Below are 16,482 nucleotides of genomic sequence, written 5' to 3'. Positions count from 1 at the left end.
GTACACACCTCACTCTTTTGTGGAAGTAACCTGGAATCTCAAAGTCTATGCCAACAAAGTACAAGCTCCAACAGGTCCTTTCAAGTTCAAAAAACTTCAAGTTCAGGACCAGTGGTGGACTATATGGTTGACAACCTAATACCTATCTAAGTTTTAAAATCTTTTCATAGGTAGGCTGGTGATAATGATATGGTTTAAAGATTCCTTTCTAATTCCCAACCCCTATGAATCCCAATGGGAGATATCTGGGCTTTCCCAGCCCCCACTGGATCTGATCTAACTTGGGCTGTCCCAGCCCCCACTCTAATGACCTGCTCAGGTTTCCCCAACCCCCACCCCCAGCACAAACAGTTCCTTATCTAAAAACCCATTGAATTCTATTCAATTCTAATCCTGGCTGAAACCCCCCAGAAGCCAACATGGGACTGCACCCATGGGCCCCTTCACCAAAAGCCCCCATTATTAAAGAGGGAAACTGGAGTCTACTCTTTGCAGGAGCCCCAAACATGGCATCCTTATGCTGGCCATATCAGGGTTCCTGTACTCCCAGCACCAGCCTGGCCCTGGTGTCTTTCTACCTTTACTCTTATTTCCAAACCCCAAGTAAACCCCTTTTATCAATCTAGGTTTTCAGATCTATATATTTCTTTACAGGGGACTCTTGCACCGCTACTAGACCTCATTTAACTCTGTACCCCTTGTGCCGAATCCAAAGGAGTTTCAGGAGAGCTCTTTTTGACTCCCTGTACCCCGAACCTTCCACTAGACCTCAATTAACCCTAATTTCATCTAGGTACCCCTTACTCATTAAGATGATAGATTTTTTTTTGATCACAGCAAAGCTAAATGACAAAGTTTAAGAAGGTTGTGAGACAATGACTCTATTACCATATATTTGGATAAATGGTTCTTCTCACAGTTGATGCTTGGAGGGTAGAGGAAGAGGGGCCAGAGAGGCACTTGGCAGCAGGATGAGGAGGAGAGAGGCTGGTGACTCTTGACTCCAAGATCTAGTAAACATCTTTGGCAAGCCTTGTGGCAGTTTGCCTGCCTCCCTCACTTCTCCCCCTAAAGACCAAAGATTCTAATTTATCCTGACTCTGGCTGGCCCCAAGGCCCTCCAGGGAGCTAGCCCATAGTCTACAAGGTTGTAATCTGGATGAAGATTATCATTTCAGTGAATTAAAACAACCAATAAACCAGCAGACACCTTCTATGTGCCAGGCACTTTTTGGAACTAGAGATATAAAGGTAAAAATGAAAGTCCTGACCTCCACAAGTTCATAATCAGTCATGGGAAATATACACATTTATATCCACATAAAAACACATTAAAATTGGATGTTTAATCAATTTTGTGAAGGAAGGCATCAGTAGATGGGTAATACAAAAAGGTTTCCTTTAACAGGTGGTGTTTGAGCTGCCTTTCCACAAGCTAGGGGTTTAAGAAGTGAATGTGAAAGAGTGCACCTCAGGCATGGAGATAACAAAGGGAAACACATGATTCTCTGTATATGAAAAACAATAAGAAGGCCACTTTGGCTTGCCTTTAGTTTGAGTTAAAGAGAGTAATGTGCCTGACCTATAAAAAGCACTTTATAAATACTTGTTGACTGAATGAATAGGATCATTGTAATCTGTGTTTAAGGATAGTTTCCATAAAAAGAGTTTCCTATTTATGAAGTCATATATTCTTTACAAATTCGTGTTCATAGGTCTTTAAAGTTTGCAAAAGACTTTCCTCACAATGCTTTGAACTTATTAGGCACTGAATGAATTTGTTTTTTCTACTAATTGAATTGTGGCAGATTGTGCAAGTATCAATACTCTGATTTAATAAGACAGCAAGGTTAAGTGACTCATTATGACTGAGTAAGGATTCAGATAACATCACCATTTTCACTCTCATATATAGTCCAACCAAAAATAAAAGTGAACAAGAATAAGGTTTAGTCATCACAGTACTTGGTCAACAAAAATGCCCGAGAATTGCTTATGGCTTTTTATTTGTCATATTTTATCTTCTCTGACACATCTCAATATCCCCTTTAGTTGCAAAGGACATTGACCAAGAACAATATAAGCAAGTGGAAAAATTGACCTATCATTTTAGGTTGACTGAGACAAATATGTGAGATCCAGGCTTGTCAGATGGTACATCAAGTACTGGATGATACAAGCTGAAAGAGCAAAGTTAGTTACCATAAAGAACCCAGGATTATGGTGGAGATTTGGCAGTTCACTATTGAACATAGTGATACTAAGCATTGCAGATTGTAGTAAGAACAATGGAGAAGATTAGACTTGAGTATAGTACTAACTTAAAAAAAAGGCTTAATGATAAAATACTGCATTCATTTGAGAAGTAAAGGTTAAAAAAATGTGTATATATATATATATATATATATATATATATATATTCATTAGCAAAATTTAGCAGTTTTTAAGCAGGTCCATAAAACAATCACTGATTATTTCTTGTATACTAGACACTGTGCTATTTCCCAAATTGATGTTTTAGTTTCATAAACTAATAATGCAGAAAATCACTATATATCCAAATCATCAAAATTTCCACTGATTTGGAAAATTTTCTTTTCAAAGTTTGTGGTAAATATTCCTATTTTTTTCTTCTTGGCAAAGCTACTATGCTTTAGTAGATAGTACCAAAAAAGAGAGCAATATAATAAGTTACTTTTAAGATACTAGGAATTCAATAAATATCTAATAAATGTTTACTAAGTGTACACTATGTTTCAGGAATAAACAGGAATAATTTATGTACCACATAAATAACTCTGGGGCTATTATCCCATTTCCTACTTGGACTGGCAAATCATGTCCCAGGTTTGTGGATGGCTATGTCCTCTTAGGGATCTAGAGGTAGCTGCAAGGGAATTGGAGATATCTTTTTGTTATAGCTCATCAGCCCACCACTGGCATCCTGTTCCCATGAGTATCAGATGACATCAATTAGTCCAGAGTCCAGGGAAAAGTAAGCCTAAATTTAGAGCATATGTGACAAATAAGACTGAATCATAATTCCAGAAATCCTCTTGAAATCATCAAAGTGTTTCTCTTTCCAGTCCTTTAGAGTTAATGAGATTCTTCTCTGGTGAAGAGTAAGGAGGAAAAGAGACTTATGCAGAACATTAGGTTAAGGTCCTTTCTTCTATACTACTAGTTCCTACCACTAAAACACCTCATAACCACATTTTCAATTTCATTCTATTTTTCTGGGACCAAATCCCTAAAACAATCTTAAGATATTTCCTATGTTAAAGCCTGTAAATAAACTATTGATTGATTCAATGTAGATGTCTAGACCTGGTTTATATCCAGTGAACAATTAAGATATGTTTTCCACTGGTTAAACTATCTGAACATAATATCTTTTTTGCTTACTTTAAATAGGCAGGTTAATTGTCTAGATGGATCTATATAAGGTATTGCTTTCCCATCCTGTCTCTTTGGCCAGGTCATATCACTATTGTTATACAGAACAGTAATCAAAAAACATTATCTTAAAGATTTTTGACTGTGGAAAGTCAAAGATAATCAAAAAAGAGGTGCGAAAATTTGCATTTATACCTTTTTTATGAAGTTAGGAGACTATGGGACACAACACATCAAATGTTGAGTTTCCCCATACTTTTGAACCCAATTATTAGTTGGTTAGTTTTGGTGAATTTTTCTCTTTATTTTCCTTTTTTCTAATTTATTATAAGAATAATTCTCTGGATGAGGAATGAAGAAGGATTTATGCACAATGAAAGTGAAATAATAACAATAATGATAATAGCTAACATTTTGTGCTAAAAGCTTTAAAATTGCTGTTACTTGTTCCTTACAACAACTCTGAAAGGTAAGCATTATTATCTTCACTTGACATATGAGGAAACTTAGGGATTGTATGACTTGCCCAGGGTCATATAGTTAATAAACATCGCCATATTTTAACCTAGGCCTTCCTGAAGCCACCCAATGCTCTATCTACTGTTCCACTTAAGATTCATAAATAAGCATAGATAGATAGATAGATAGATAGATAGATAGATAGATATTTCACACATATTTTGGACTTTATATTGATTTCTATTGAATTTTTCTTCTTATAATACCCCTAACTGTTAATTGAGGGAATAGTTTAGTTTTCTATGTCTACAATTTTCAGAAAGTATCTGAAAGTCTATTTATATTCAATTGCTTTTATCTACCTCCTCACCCTCAGAAAAAATATTTTTGAAATGTAAACTAAAAGATAAAGATCAGTATGAGTAGTATTGCTACCCAAACTCAAAATGCAAATGTTCTGTGATTACTCCAAATGCACTTGAATCACCCTCAATGTTGAGAAAGCTGTCATTTAGTAAGAGAATACTAAAAGAGAGTCAGCATAGCATCAGGGGGCCAAAGAGCTATTTTTAGAATCAGGAATAACTGGATTCAAATTCTGCTATACCAGTTGGGTAATCATAGGCAAGTCACTTAACATCTTAATGCGCTCAGGAAAATTACATAGATGTAAATTACAAAAATAAAAATAAAAATAAAAATTTCCAAATTACACTGTTAGAAGGTTTCCACATTGGAAGTTCCCTACATTGATGAAATTATAAATTTAGACCCTTTTCCCCCAAAAAGAGTAGGAATGAATTTTTTATGTCTTTGAGTACAACCTTTTCACAAAGTAAATAAACCTTCTAAAGCATTCTTTAGAAGTAGTTATCAGACTTTGCTTTGAATTTCTGGTGATGGAGAACTTTTAACTTCTAACAACCAAGCCATTCTACTTTGAGATAGTCCTAATTGTTATCAAGTTAAATTTACCTTTCTGTAATTTGTACCCATTGCTCCTAATTATCCCTTGCTGTCTATTGGAATCAGGTTCTCTTTGACTTTGTAAGGAGAAAGTTCTCTCAGCTTTCTAATTTTAAACCAGTTTTTTTTTAATTTTTTTATTAAACCTTTTTTATTTTGAAAACATATGCATAGATCATTTCCAACATTCACCTTTGCAAAACATTGTGTTCCAAATTTTTTCCTTCCCCTCCCTTCACCCCATGCTAGATGGCAAGTAATCCAATATGTTAAATGTGCAATTCTTCTATACATATTTCCACAATTATTATGCTGCATAAGATCAGATCAAAAAGAAAAAATTAGAAAGAAAACAAAATGCAAGTAAACAACAATAAAAAAATGAGAATACTATGTAGTGATCCACACATAGTAGTTTGTCCCCACAAGTCCTCTCTCTGGATGCAGATGGCTCTTTTCATCACAAGACCATTGGAATTGGCCTGAATTATCTTGCTATTGAAAAGAGTCATGTCTGTCAGAATTGATCATCACATAATCTTGCTGTTACTATGTACAATGTTCTCCTGGTTCTATTCACTTCACTTACCATCAGTTCATGTAAATCTCCCAAGGGCTCCCTGAAATCATCCTGCTGATCATTTCTTATATAACAATAATATTCCATTACAGTCATGTATCATAACTTATTCAGCCATTCTCCAATTGATGGGCATCCACTTAGTTTCCAGTTTCTTGCCACTACAAAAAGGACTGCTATAAATATTTTTGCACAGATAGATTCTTTTCTCTTTTTATGATCTCTTTGGGATATAGGCCTACTGGAGACACTGTTGGATCAAAGGGTATGCACAGTTTGATAGCCCTTTGGATATAAGAACCAGTAGATTGTAATAGGAAAATAATCTTTGGTTTGTCTGTCTGAAAAAAAGGGAAAGAAAAATTAGTTTGCCTTCTATGATCTTCCCTGGGCTAGGTATAGGTTGAATATATGGCCTCTGAGGTTACTTCCCATGCTGAGATTCTGTTTTTCTGTCATTCTATGCATCATTATGTGAATCCAGCTTGTTAGTTGATTCTAGTCAATTACATCTTGCCTACTTTCCTGGATCTCACAAATTCAACTAAGCAAATATTTATTAGTATATAATAATAATAATAATAATAGCATTCATACAGTACTTTAAAGATTACAGTGCTTAAAAAATTATCCAATTTTACTTTTACCCTGATAAGTAGGGTTATTATCTTAAGGTATGTGTCTGAGTCAGAATATTAATTCAGTTCTTCTTGACTGAATTTTTGCCACCCAGTTGCCCCTACATAAGTCCCTATGTAATTGCTATATAAGGAATTATACCATGGGCTAGAAACATAAAAATGAGAATTACATAATTCCCTTATCTCAGTTTATAATGTATGAAAGAAAAAAAAACACTAGGCTATAGATTGTTGGTGGAGAAAAATAATAGATATTTTCTTTTTCAAATACATTTATTAACATCTTTTATTTTTATATCTCCTTCATTTCTGAATATGTCCATTATTCCCTCCCCTACTGAGAAAGCAAAAATAACTTAGCAATAACAACTGCAATAAACAATAAATAATAGATAACAAAATCATTTCAGTAAAACCAATCAATATATTAGTCACATTTGACCGAATATTCAGTACTTTTCATTCACAGTTCCTCACTTTTGTAATGAAGTGAGGGGAGGAGACAAAGTTTTTCAATTCTTCTCAATTTTAGCACAGTTCTTATTTGTTTTGCTTTTGGAACTACAGACTATTAAAGCTGGGTGAAAACTAAATTGTTGTCTAATCCTTTTATTATGTAGACAGAAATTGTGTTTTAGGATTAATAAGTTATCTAAATTCACATTGATAAAGTCAGTGCTAGAAGAAGATCTTGACATCTGATGTAGTATTCTGTCATATGTAGTACATTTACCCTCAGAAGTAATTTGAACACTTTCAGGAGATAATATTATATTATAAATTAAGAAAACAGAATTATACTGTATGGATATGTATACATGTATTGTATTTAACATATACTTTAACATATTTAACATGTATGGGTCAACCTGCTATCTAGGGGAGGGGGTGAGGGGAAGGAGGGGAAAAGTTGGAACAGAAGGTTTTGCAAGGGTCAATGCTGAAAAATTACCCATGCATACATCTTGTAAATAAAAAGCTATAAAAAGAATAAAAAAAAAAAGAAAACAAAGTTAAAGAATTATCTTTCTCATGTGATCAAAATTTCACGTGGATACAAAATCTGCTTCTTCTTATTCAGTATAAACAGGGTCATAGAAGATACAACCTTTGTGCTTCCAAAAATGCCCCAATATTTCTGTCTTCTATCCTTTAGGGTGGTTGTTGTTTGCTTCCCTCCCCCCTTTCCATGAGTTTATCTTTTTTCCTTTCTATATTCTCCCTTCTCAGAATAACCAAGTAAGAACATCATTGCCGCTTCTTATTTCAGAGACATATCTCATCTCTGTGGCCTGTTGGAGAATGGAGTTAGCTGCTGATAGTATCATAATTAGCCTGTGGTGAATGAGCATCTGCCCCAGAATACCAATCAATGTTTGAGTGGGATTAAGATCCTTCTGGGTAAGACCTGCATCTTTTTTATAACAAAAATGGTTCTATGCTTTACCTCTCTCATAGAAAATGGGTTTTTCTTTCTCTGATGAAATTGAACCAAGTATTCTCAGTAGTTTTTCTGTCCTCATGTCTTAACTTTTTGCCCTACATGAAAACATTCTAATTATGTTTCCAATTCTTCATTGATCTTAAAATCTTAAATCTTCAAGCTGTTGTAGCCTACATGAGATTACTGAAGCTCTGAATTCTCATAAATAAATCTGTGATAACTGTTTTGTTAAACGATTTTTTCACTTTTGCTTATTATACATATTAATGTATGCCATTTTATTGAAAATGTCATATGTATAATACACATACATATTATATATTAAATTTTATTTGAACCTTGCAACATCCTTTGAAATTATCCTCATTTTATAGACAAACTAAGGTTCAGAGAATGATGTTACAAACTCAGGGTCTCATAGCTAGTAAGTGTAAGAGACATTTATATAGTTAGAGACAGGATTTGGAACAAGGATATTGGCTTTAAATGCTACATCATGTTGCCTCACTTTTTAAAGAGCTCCTTTTAGAACCCAGGACTTGGGTTCTATCTTTTAGCACAAGTGAATTGACAGTTCCCATCCCTTTTAGACATATCTTTTTTTCTAGTTATCCTAAATTCTCCTTTTCTCTTGAGTACTCATAGGTGAGCTTGACTCCTATTCTCTAAAACTTAACCTTCTTCCAACCCTTCATTTTTATTTCCTTACTACATCTAGGTTTATGTTTTTTGTATTTGCCTTTATGTTTTATTTTAAATATTTAACATTTTCCCCTTTTTCTGATATTCTGGAATACACTTCTCTACTCCTTATATAATGAAGAAGTAGCATGAGGTTTAAAGTAGAAAGTTGGTCAGTTGACAAATATTTGATAGTAATACATTTTGTATATTCCAGGCATATGCTAAGCTATAAAGATAGAAAGAAAGGTGAAAATAACTTAGAATTAAGAACTGACTCTTATACTTCTTAGCTGTGTGGTCTTGCTCAAATCATAGTTTTCCCTTTTGGAGCCTCAGTTTCTTCATTTGTAAAATCAGATGCTTTGCAAGCTGATCTCAAAGGTTTCTTCCTCCTCTAACAGTAATGAATCTTCATATTCCCACAAAGTGTGTCATATGTCCAAAGATGCACAACACTTTCTATTGTATTAACAATGTTTTATCAAATATGATGATCTTTTTAAAAAATACATTCTTGTTTCTGGACATATTGAGGAATTACTATACTATCTACCTATAGTGGGGAAGGCATAAAAGGAAATGTTTCATAACACAAAATCTTAACTACATTCTATTCTAACATTCCTACAGAATTTCCAACTGGGACCAATGGGAAACTAAACATCAGTAGCTTGCCTTTTTAAAACAGGTTGTTGACTGACTGACTTGTGAGAAAACTAGCATTTCAATGAAACTCTTAGGGATACTTCAAATTGGTGGATTATATGGTCCCTTGATTAAGTCTGGGTTATATAAACAGAAGAGTGTTTAGATTTAGCTTTTGCAGTGGGAGTCTAGGCAGCTGTTTGTACTTAACTCTAACAAGAAGCTCTGTTAATCAAAGAGATGACTAGATTTTTTTTAATGGGGGAGGTGGGTGAGTAGTTACCTGTGCTATTTTTCCTTCTGTCCCAACACTTTGTGCTCAAAGATTGTTGGGAGGCAAATCGAGTCATTTTGAATGCCCCTCTAAGGACTGGGAACCTATTTTTTTGATTATGTGATGACGTGCCCCACAGATTTTCTCACTGTGAGGGTAATCATTTCATTTATCCAAGTTTTACAAAGCCTTTATTATTTTGGTTAGTCCATATTTTTGAAGTTAAGTCACCGGTTTGATGCATTTGTTGTAAAATGTGGTTTAACAGCTTGTTAGCACATTTATTTTTTCTAAATGAAACCCAAAGATATTTTATGCCTGAACAGCAGCAGATTTAAGAGCTGCTGAAAAGCATCAGAGCGTTGGGCATGTCAGCTATGTAACAATGGCCCTGGAACATCGAACACGCGTGGTAGAGGTTGGGACCAGCAGCAGAGGGAGGCACAAGGCATGTCATTTGTGGAAGCATCAAGTCTTCATCTCTCTAAGGGTGCCTTAGAAATCATCAGGGCTGCATTGTGCTTACTGGTTTCAGGTTGTCTGGGGATGCATTGAACCATTTTAGCAGGCTGAGTTCATGTGGTTTTCTACCCACTGAGATGATTTTTTTTTTCCTTGTCCACAGAGCAAAGTAGGAACTTGGTATGTTGAGTTCCGTCTCCTGCATAGGGCTTTGTGAAGTTGTCTCAAAGCTACCGGAATGGAACTGAAAGCTATTATAGGTCTCAGTGAGTGCCGGAGGTACTTTGGAAAGCAAATGTGGGAAAGTTGACTATTTCCCAAGTTAGTTATATCACAAATACAAACTCAGTCTCTCTCTTCTGAGGCAGGATGATGAAAAAATGGACATCCTGATTTTGATCAAAGAAAAATGTGTGTGTGTGTGTGTGTGTGTGTGTGTGTGTGTGTGTGTGTGTGTATGTGTTGTGGGGGGGTGAGGGGCAGAGTGAAACTTGAAAACCTTAGAATGAAATTGAGGTAGATTCTTTAGGCTTAAATCTAGTACTAATTTTGTATTGTTTGATTTTTCTGAGGTTGAATAGTTTGCAGAATGTCAGAAGCAGCCCTAGGAAACAAGCATCAATTCTTTCAAAGGATTTTTCAGTTGCAGCTGAAACCTGTTGCCATATTATTTTCTCCTTCCATATACCCATACTACCACTGACATCAAGTGGTCACCAATCTCTATCTTGCAAACAAAAGCCTATAAAACTCCCATATTATGTTTAGGCCATGGCAGGGTGAAGGGAGGGGAGTTGGCAAGGCCTGGGATGTTGAGAGAAGGAAAGGAAAGTTTGTTATTTGATAGTATATGTGAGTCACATATGTTTTCAAAGATGGGCTCAATTCTGATAAGCTGTCTATAATCTAACTTTTAAAAAAAATTATATTAAACAAGATTGAAGCATTTATGTGGGGAAAAGCCCCATATGTGAAAAATTACAAGTTACTCCACCCAGTGATTACTGAACAATGAATAAGATCCATATTTCCGATCCACCCACTGCCACAAATGCCCCTTTGAGGTTGAGAAAGTTAAGTAGAACCCTGTGTGGAATACTTGCTTTTTACTTAAATATATTGGTGATGAAAATAAAAGCCAGTCTGGAATGGTAATAGGGCTGATTCATAAGACCACAGAATTTTAGACCTATAAGGAACTTGGAAATCATCTAGTCTAAATCCTCTATTTTATGAATAAGAAAACTGAGGCACAGAGAAAAGCAAACTTTTTTTGTCTATGATCATACTTCTTATTCTTGGAAAATATCCCTAGAAATCGGGTACTTTTACTTCTTCCAAGCCATACCATATCCTTTGGAATATCAGACTGTTAATATGATGTAGTCTGTGAAGATTGTTATTAAGCCCACATTTAGTCAAGCCTATATTTAAGTTGTTTTTTTCTAATAGCAGCAATAGTTGGATAGACACTGGAATCTTTGTCCCAATGGAGGTGAGGGAATGTGATTCATACTTGCAATTGTCATTAATGATAAAAATACAATATTTTAAAATTTAATTTGCTTAGATCAATGACCCATAGATTCTTGTGGGTTTTTTTTTTTCACATATGATCTGTGACCCATAGGATATTTTTCACTTCTTTATTAGAATATTATCTGATTAACATATCGGCATATACTTCTGGATAATACATGACTTTACTCAATTATGAGATCATGATGCTTTTTAATACTGAACAAAGGGTCATACACTTTGCCAGAAGATGCTCAGGGAAATGTCAAAGTGTGTCTGTTCTCTGAAAACTGTTACCCTTTTGTGAGTAGTAGAGCTCAGCTCATTAACCCAAGAGTGTGGTATACGTAGTTTTAGCTAAATAAACTTTTGGATCACCTTCCTTAACTTATTTTCTGTTTCAGTGGCTTCTGATCATGGGAATATAGCATAAAAAGAGTGAAACACATAACTAAAGTTTAACTCTATAGAGTCTTTTTTTTTGGGGGGGGGGAACCATGTGTTTTCCTGTCTTACCCTCTCTCAGGCTAGAAATGCAATAGCTACTCACTGCTGGAACTCTTAATACTATGTTGATTGGCATGAGATCTTTGACTTGTTTCATTTCTAATTAGTCTAGTTTGTCTCCCTTATGCAGCCTGTAGCCTCTACTCCCTTGAATTCAAAATGTTGATGCTCTACTTAGTGCAGACACCTGATCAAGTTTTGTCCACTGCACCTCAGAATTCCAGAGGTCAAGTGATCCCATCAACCTTAGCCTCCTCATTATTAGGGATTTCAGGTGTCTAATATGACATCTGGTCAAACTGCATATGCTTGTACATGTTATCACAGACAACTATAGCATTTACCCCAAGACTTTTGGAATATTCTATATATTTATACTTCCATACATTTATACTTCTATATATTTATACTTCCATACATCCATACATAGTTTTTGCCTTCACCAGTCTATCAGCACTTTCTAAAGTTCCAAAGTCATGGATTTTTGGGAAACAATTCAAGTGTCCAGACTCAGTCGGTTGACTGATTTTGATGAGTCTAACTAAGAAGAAGAAAACATAGCCACTGTTTTACCTCTTGAGGTGTCCTATGGGGTCCTTCTCATTCCTAATTGTTCACTAAGCCTCTAATTTCTTTTAAAGAGCAATTATTGGTCATCATGATTCAGAAATACAATCTTGCTATTGCACTCTTAACAAAGAAAAGTCAGAAATTTATCCTCTCCATGTCAATATCATCTATCTTCCCATTTCCTCTTCTAAAGGTTCACATATTGGCTTTCTTATACCATATCCCTTCCAGATCTTCACTTTGGGACTAGTTTTGGCTTTTTTGCGGGGTTTGTGGATAGAACTGTTCAGAGAATCTAGTCCTACAGCATGTGTAATGGGCCATACATATAACTGTCATGACATTGAAACCTCCATGGGTTATAGACCCCTTGCTGCCATAAATATAGATTTTACTTTCCCTGAAACCTTAGATAAATCATGAAAACTGTCTGTAGTTGTGTTTAGGGAAGTAGATCAGGGATATGAGAGCAATAATTAAAATAATAGATGACAAAAGAACAATAAATATGAGAATGAATAGCATAACTTTATTTGGATTACAGGATATGTAAAAATGTAGGAAGTAGAATTTTTCACATGATAATTTTGTGTTCTTTTTAGAATCTGTCAAATTTTTTTTCTTTTCAAGGATATTTCATATTAACTCGATAGTCTGCATTTGAATCAACAGGATTCTGGTACATAGTAGTCATTTGACATTTTTCATTAATGATGATTCAGATATGGTTTCAGGTAGTAGTCATTCAGTCAAGATGGTCAGTCAACAGCCATTTTTTAAGTATTCACTGTATTTCATGCACTTTGCTAACTACAAGGGAAACAAAGAAAATAAAACACGAGAACAATAACATGTTCTTGCCCTCAAGGAACTTATATTCTAATTACACACACACACACACACACACACACACACACACACACACACACACACACACACACATACACACATACACAAGAAAATCAGTGTAAATGGGAGGAAATCTCAGAGGGAATGACTGGGAAAGAGAGTGTTGGAGAGTGGTAGGCTGTTCAAGTGTATTGCAAAAGGTGGAATCTGACATAAATATTGAAGCAAACCAGTGAAACCAACTATAGCATGGTTATTAGAATCATAGTATTAGAATATATGACTGACATGATGGAACATTAAATAGGGAAAAAAATTCGTGAGACTAAAAATTAAGAATTCTTAGTTTGAGATGAAGTATACCATGGCCTAAAAATGGCAAGTCATTTACCCTCTTGGATTCTTCATCTGTAAAATAGGTATCAGTATATGCCCTTCTCCTTTACACTGTTGATATCTCCTCTCCATCTACACACTCATCATTATAATTCAGATCCTATTATTTCTCACATAGACTATTACAAGTGGTTTTCCTAGCTCCTGTCTCTCCTCCATCCAATCCATTATCCAAATAACTGCCAAATTGATGTACTTGAAGCACAGGTCTGACCACATTACTAATGTATAAAAGAAGACTCAATAGCTTCTTCTTATTAAAAAAAAATCATTTAAAAAGCCTTGCACAATCTGGCTCCAAACTACCTTTTTAGACTACTACAAATTAATTACTTTTCTTTAAGTGTTTCAATTTCCCTACAAACTAGCCTATTTGCTGTTCCATGTTCACAATATTCTGCACTAATGAGATATCTGTAAAACCTTTACAATAGTGACTGACACATAGTAGGAAGTTATTAAGTACTTGTTCCTTCCCTGCTTACTGAGCTTCTGCACAGTAGCTAGTGTTCTCCACTCAAGTATCCCTCTCTTCAAATGTCTTTGATACTTTGTAATTAATTTAGACATGTTCATTGTCACACAATGACAGTAAGCCAAGAAATATTAAGAACAAAGTCAAAAGACTAAAAATGAAAGATAATATAAGTTATCTTATTGTATAAACCATTAAAAATCATTGGACTCTTTGAATGTCATGACTTCCTAGAATGTTTCTTCCTCCCTTCCCCCCCCAAAAAAGATCCTAGATATATTTCAGATATTCTTGAAAGAAAACTATCTAGATATTTTAGAACCAGGGAACAAAGTAGAACTGAATGAAATCCTAAAATGAAACCTTCCAGGTCAAAATATCAGTATGTTCACAATTTAACAGCCACTATTATAAAGAAGTGGAATATGATGTTTCAGAAGAAAAAGGAAATGGGATTACAGCCAAAATTATTTTACCCAAAAAAACTGAGATTAATACTACAGAGAGAAAATGGTTTTTAGTGAAATAATTTTTTCCAAGTATTCCTGATGAAAATACCAGAGCTGAAGAGAAACTTTAAAGTTCAAATATAGGAATCAAGAGAAACATAAAAAGCTAATAGTGAATGATCCATGATAAATGTCTAAACAATGATAAGCTACTTATATTCTGATATGGGGAGATGACATATGTATCCTTTCTGAACCCTAACATCACATGTTAACAGAGGTAAACCAATTGGTTTACCCAAGAATGCTTCTTTCATCTCTTGGTGGTCAGAAGAATATAGGAGAAAAGATAGAGAATAGAAAGGAAAGTTAGATAAAAGGAGGAGGGGATGAGAGAGAATAGCTGATAGTTGAAGCTTATGCTCATCTTAACTGACCAAAAGAAGGAAGAATATCTGCACATACAGAATTGAATACAGAAATACATTTCATTCAACAGTGAAATAAGTGGAAAAGGGGATGAAGAAAAAGAGGAAATTAGAGGGAGGATAGATTAAGAGAGTTGTTCATTATAAGCAAAATCAATTCTAAGTTAATAAAACTATTGGTAATTCTTTGTCAGGAGGCCAAGAATGAGAATTTGAGGGGATATCCATTATTGTGGAATGGATGATTATGGTATACAAATGTAATAGAATTATAGATTATGCTGAATTTTTTCTTCTTTTAAAATTAAAGAAGTTTATCAATGCTTTTACTAACATTTCTAGAATAAAACTTTATATTTTAGGTCATTCTCATTACTCAAACAATTGTTAAGCCAACTGTGTGGTAGTAGCAGAGAAATAAATTCAAAGTCAAAATTCCATACTATACTGAACTTTTATTAGCATAACAACCAACCACACATTCAGAGGATTGATAAGACATGCAACCCATTTCCTGAAAGGATGGATTCAGAATGCAGAATGAGACAATTCCCTACTTCTCCCCTGCCCCATGACCAATGTGGAAAGTTGTTTTGATTGACTGTATATGTTTTATTTTTCTTGTGTTCTTATTTGAGGGTAGGAGTATTAGGGTGAGAAGGAAAATCTTGGTTGGTTAAAAGAAATAAAATATTAATTTTTTTAAAAAAGATAGCTTAAATATCGCCTTGTCCTAAAAGAGATCTTTTCTGAGGCCCACAGCAGCTAGCACTCTCTTTGCCACACAATTTATTTTTATTTTTACATTTTGTATATATCTATATATGTGCAAGGGCACTGGGTGGCACAATGAAGTGCTGGGCCTGAAATCAGAAAGACCTGAGTTCAAATGCAGCCTCAGACATTTACTGTGTGACCCTGGGTAAGACCGCTCAACCTTGTTTGCCATAGTTTCCTCAACTTTAAAATGAGTTGGAGAAGAAAGTGGCAAACTACTCCTATGTCATTGCCAAGAATGAAGTCATGTATAGACTGGAACAAAACTGGAATAAAACTGGAACAAGACTGGAACAAGATAGGAAAACAACTGAACAACAACATACATGTGCAAGTTGTTTTCCCTATTTAGAAAGTCCTAGAGAACAGAAAAGGTTTCACCTTTGATTTTGTATCCCAAATATTGACAGAGTGATCTATATTTAGGGCATCTAATCCTCATGAATCTCTAATAATGGAGAAGTTGTGTTTTTTTTTTAATGCAAGTATAAAAATTTATATTTATCACTATTTAACTTCATCTTAATAGATTTTGTTAACATTCTAGCATATTCAGAAATTTCTAAATCTTAACTCCATCAATCAATATGACAAGTCAGAAACTTTTATGACCAGGGAATATTTTCCTTTATTTATATCACTGATTAGAATGATAAATAGTATTAAGTCAAGCACAGCCCGCTGGGATCCTTTATCCAAGAGACTGTTTTCTGAGGTAACATCAAAACATTGCAAAGAAATTATGCTTTTCCTTGTTTCTGTTCTTCAACCAGTTCCAAATCTACCTGAGTATATCATTTATCATATATCTCTCTAACTTTTCCATAAGAATAGCCCAAAAGACAGTGCCAAATAATTTGCTATTGAACCAAGATAGATGGTATTCACAATATTTCTCTGATTCAGTCGGCTAAAATGAAGGAGAAGGAAAATGATAAATGTTGGAGAGAATGTGGAAAAAT

Source organism: Sminthopsis crassicaudata, chromosome 2 (assembly GCF_048593235.1).
Source record: "Sminthopsis crassicaudata isolate SCR6 chromosome 2, ASM4859323v1, whole genome shotgun sequence".
In the NCBI taxonomy this organism is placed as follows: Eukaryota; Metazoa; Chordata; class Mammalia; order Dasyuromorphia; family Dasyuridae; genus Sminthopsis; species Sminthopsis crassicaudata.
Note: the sequence above shows the minus strand (reverse complement) of the source record.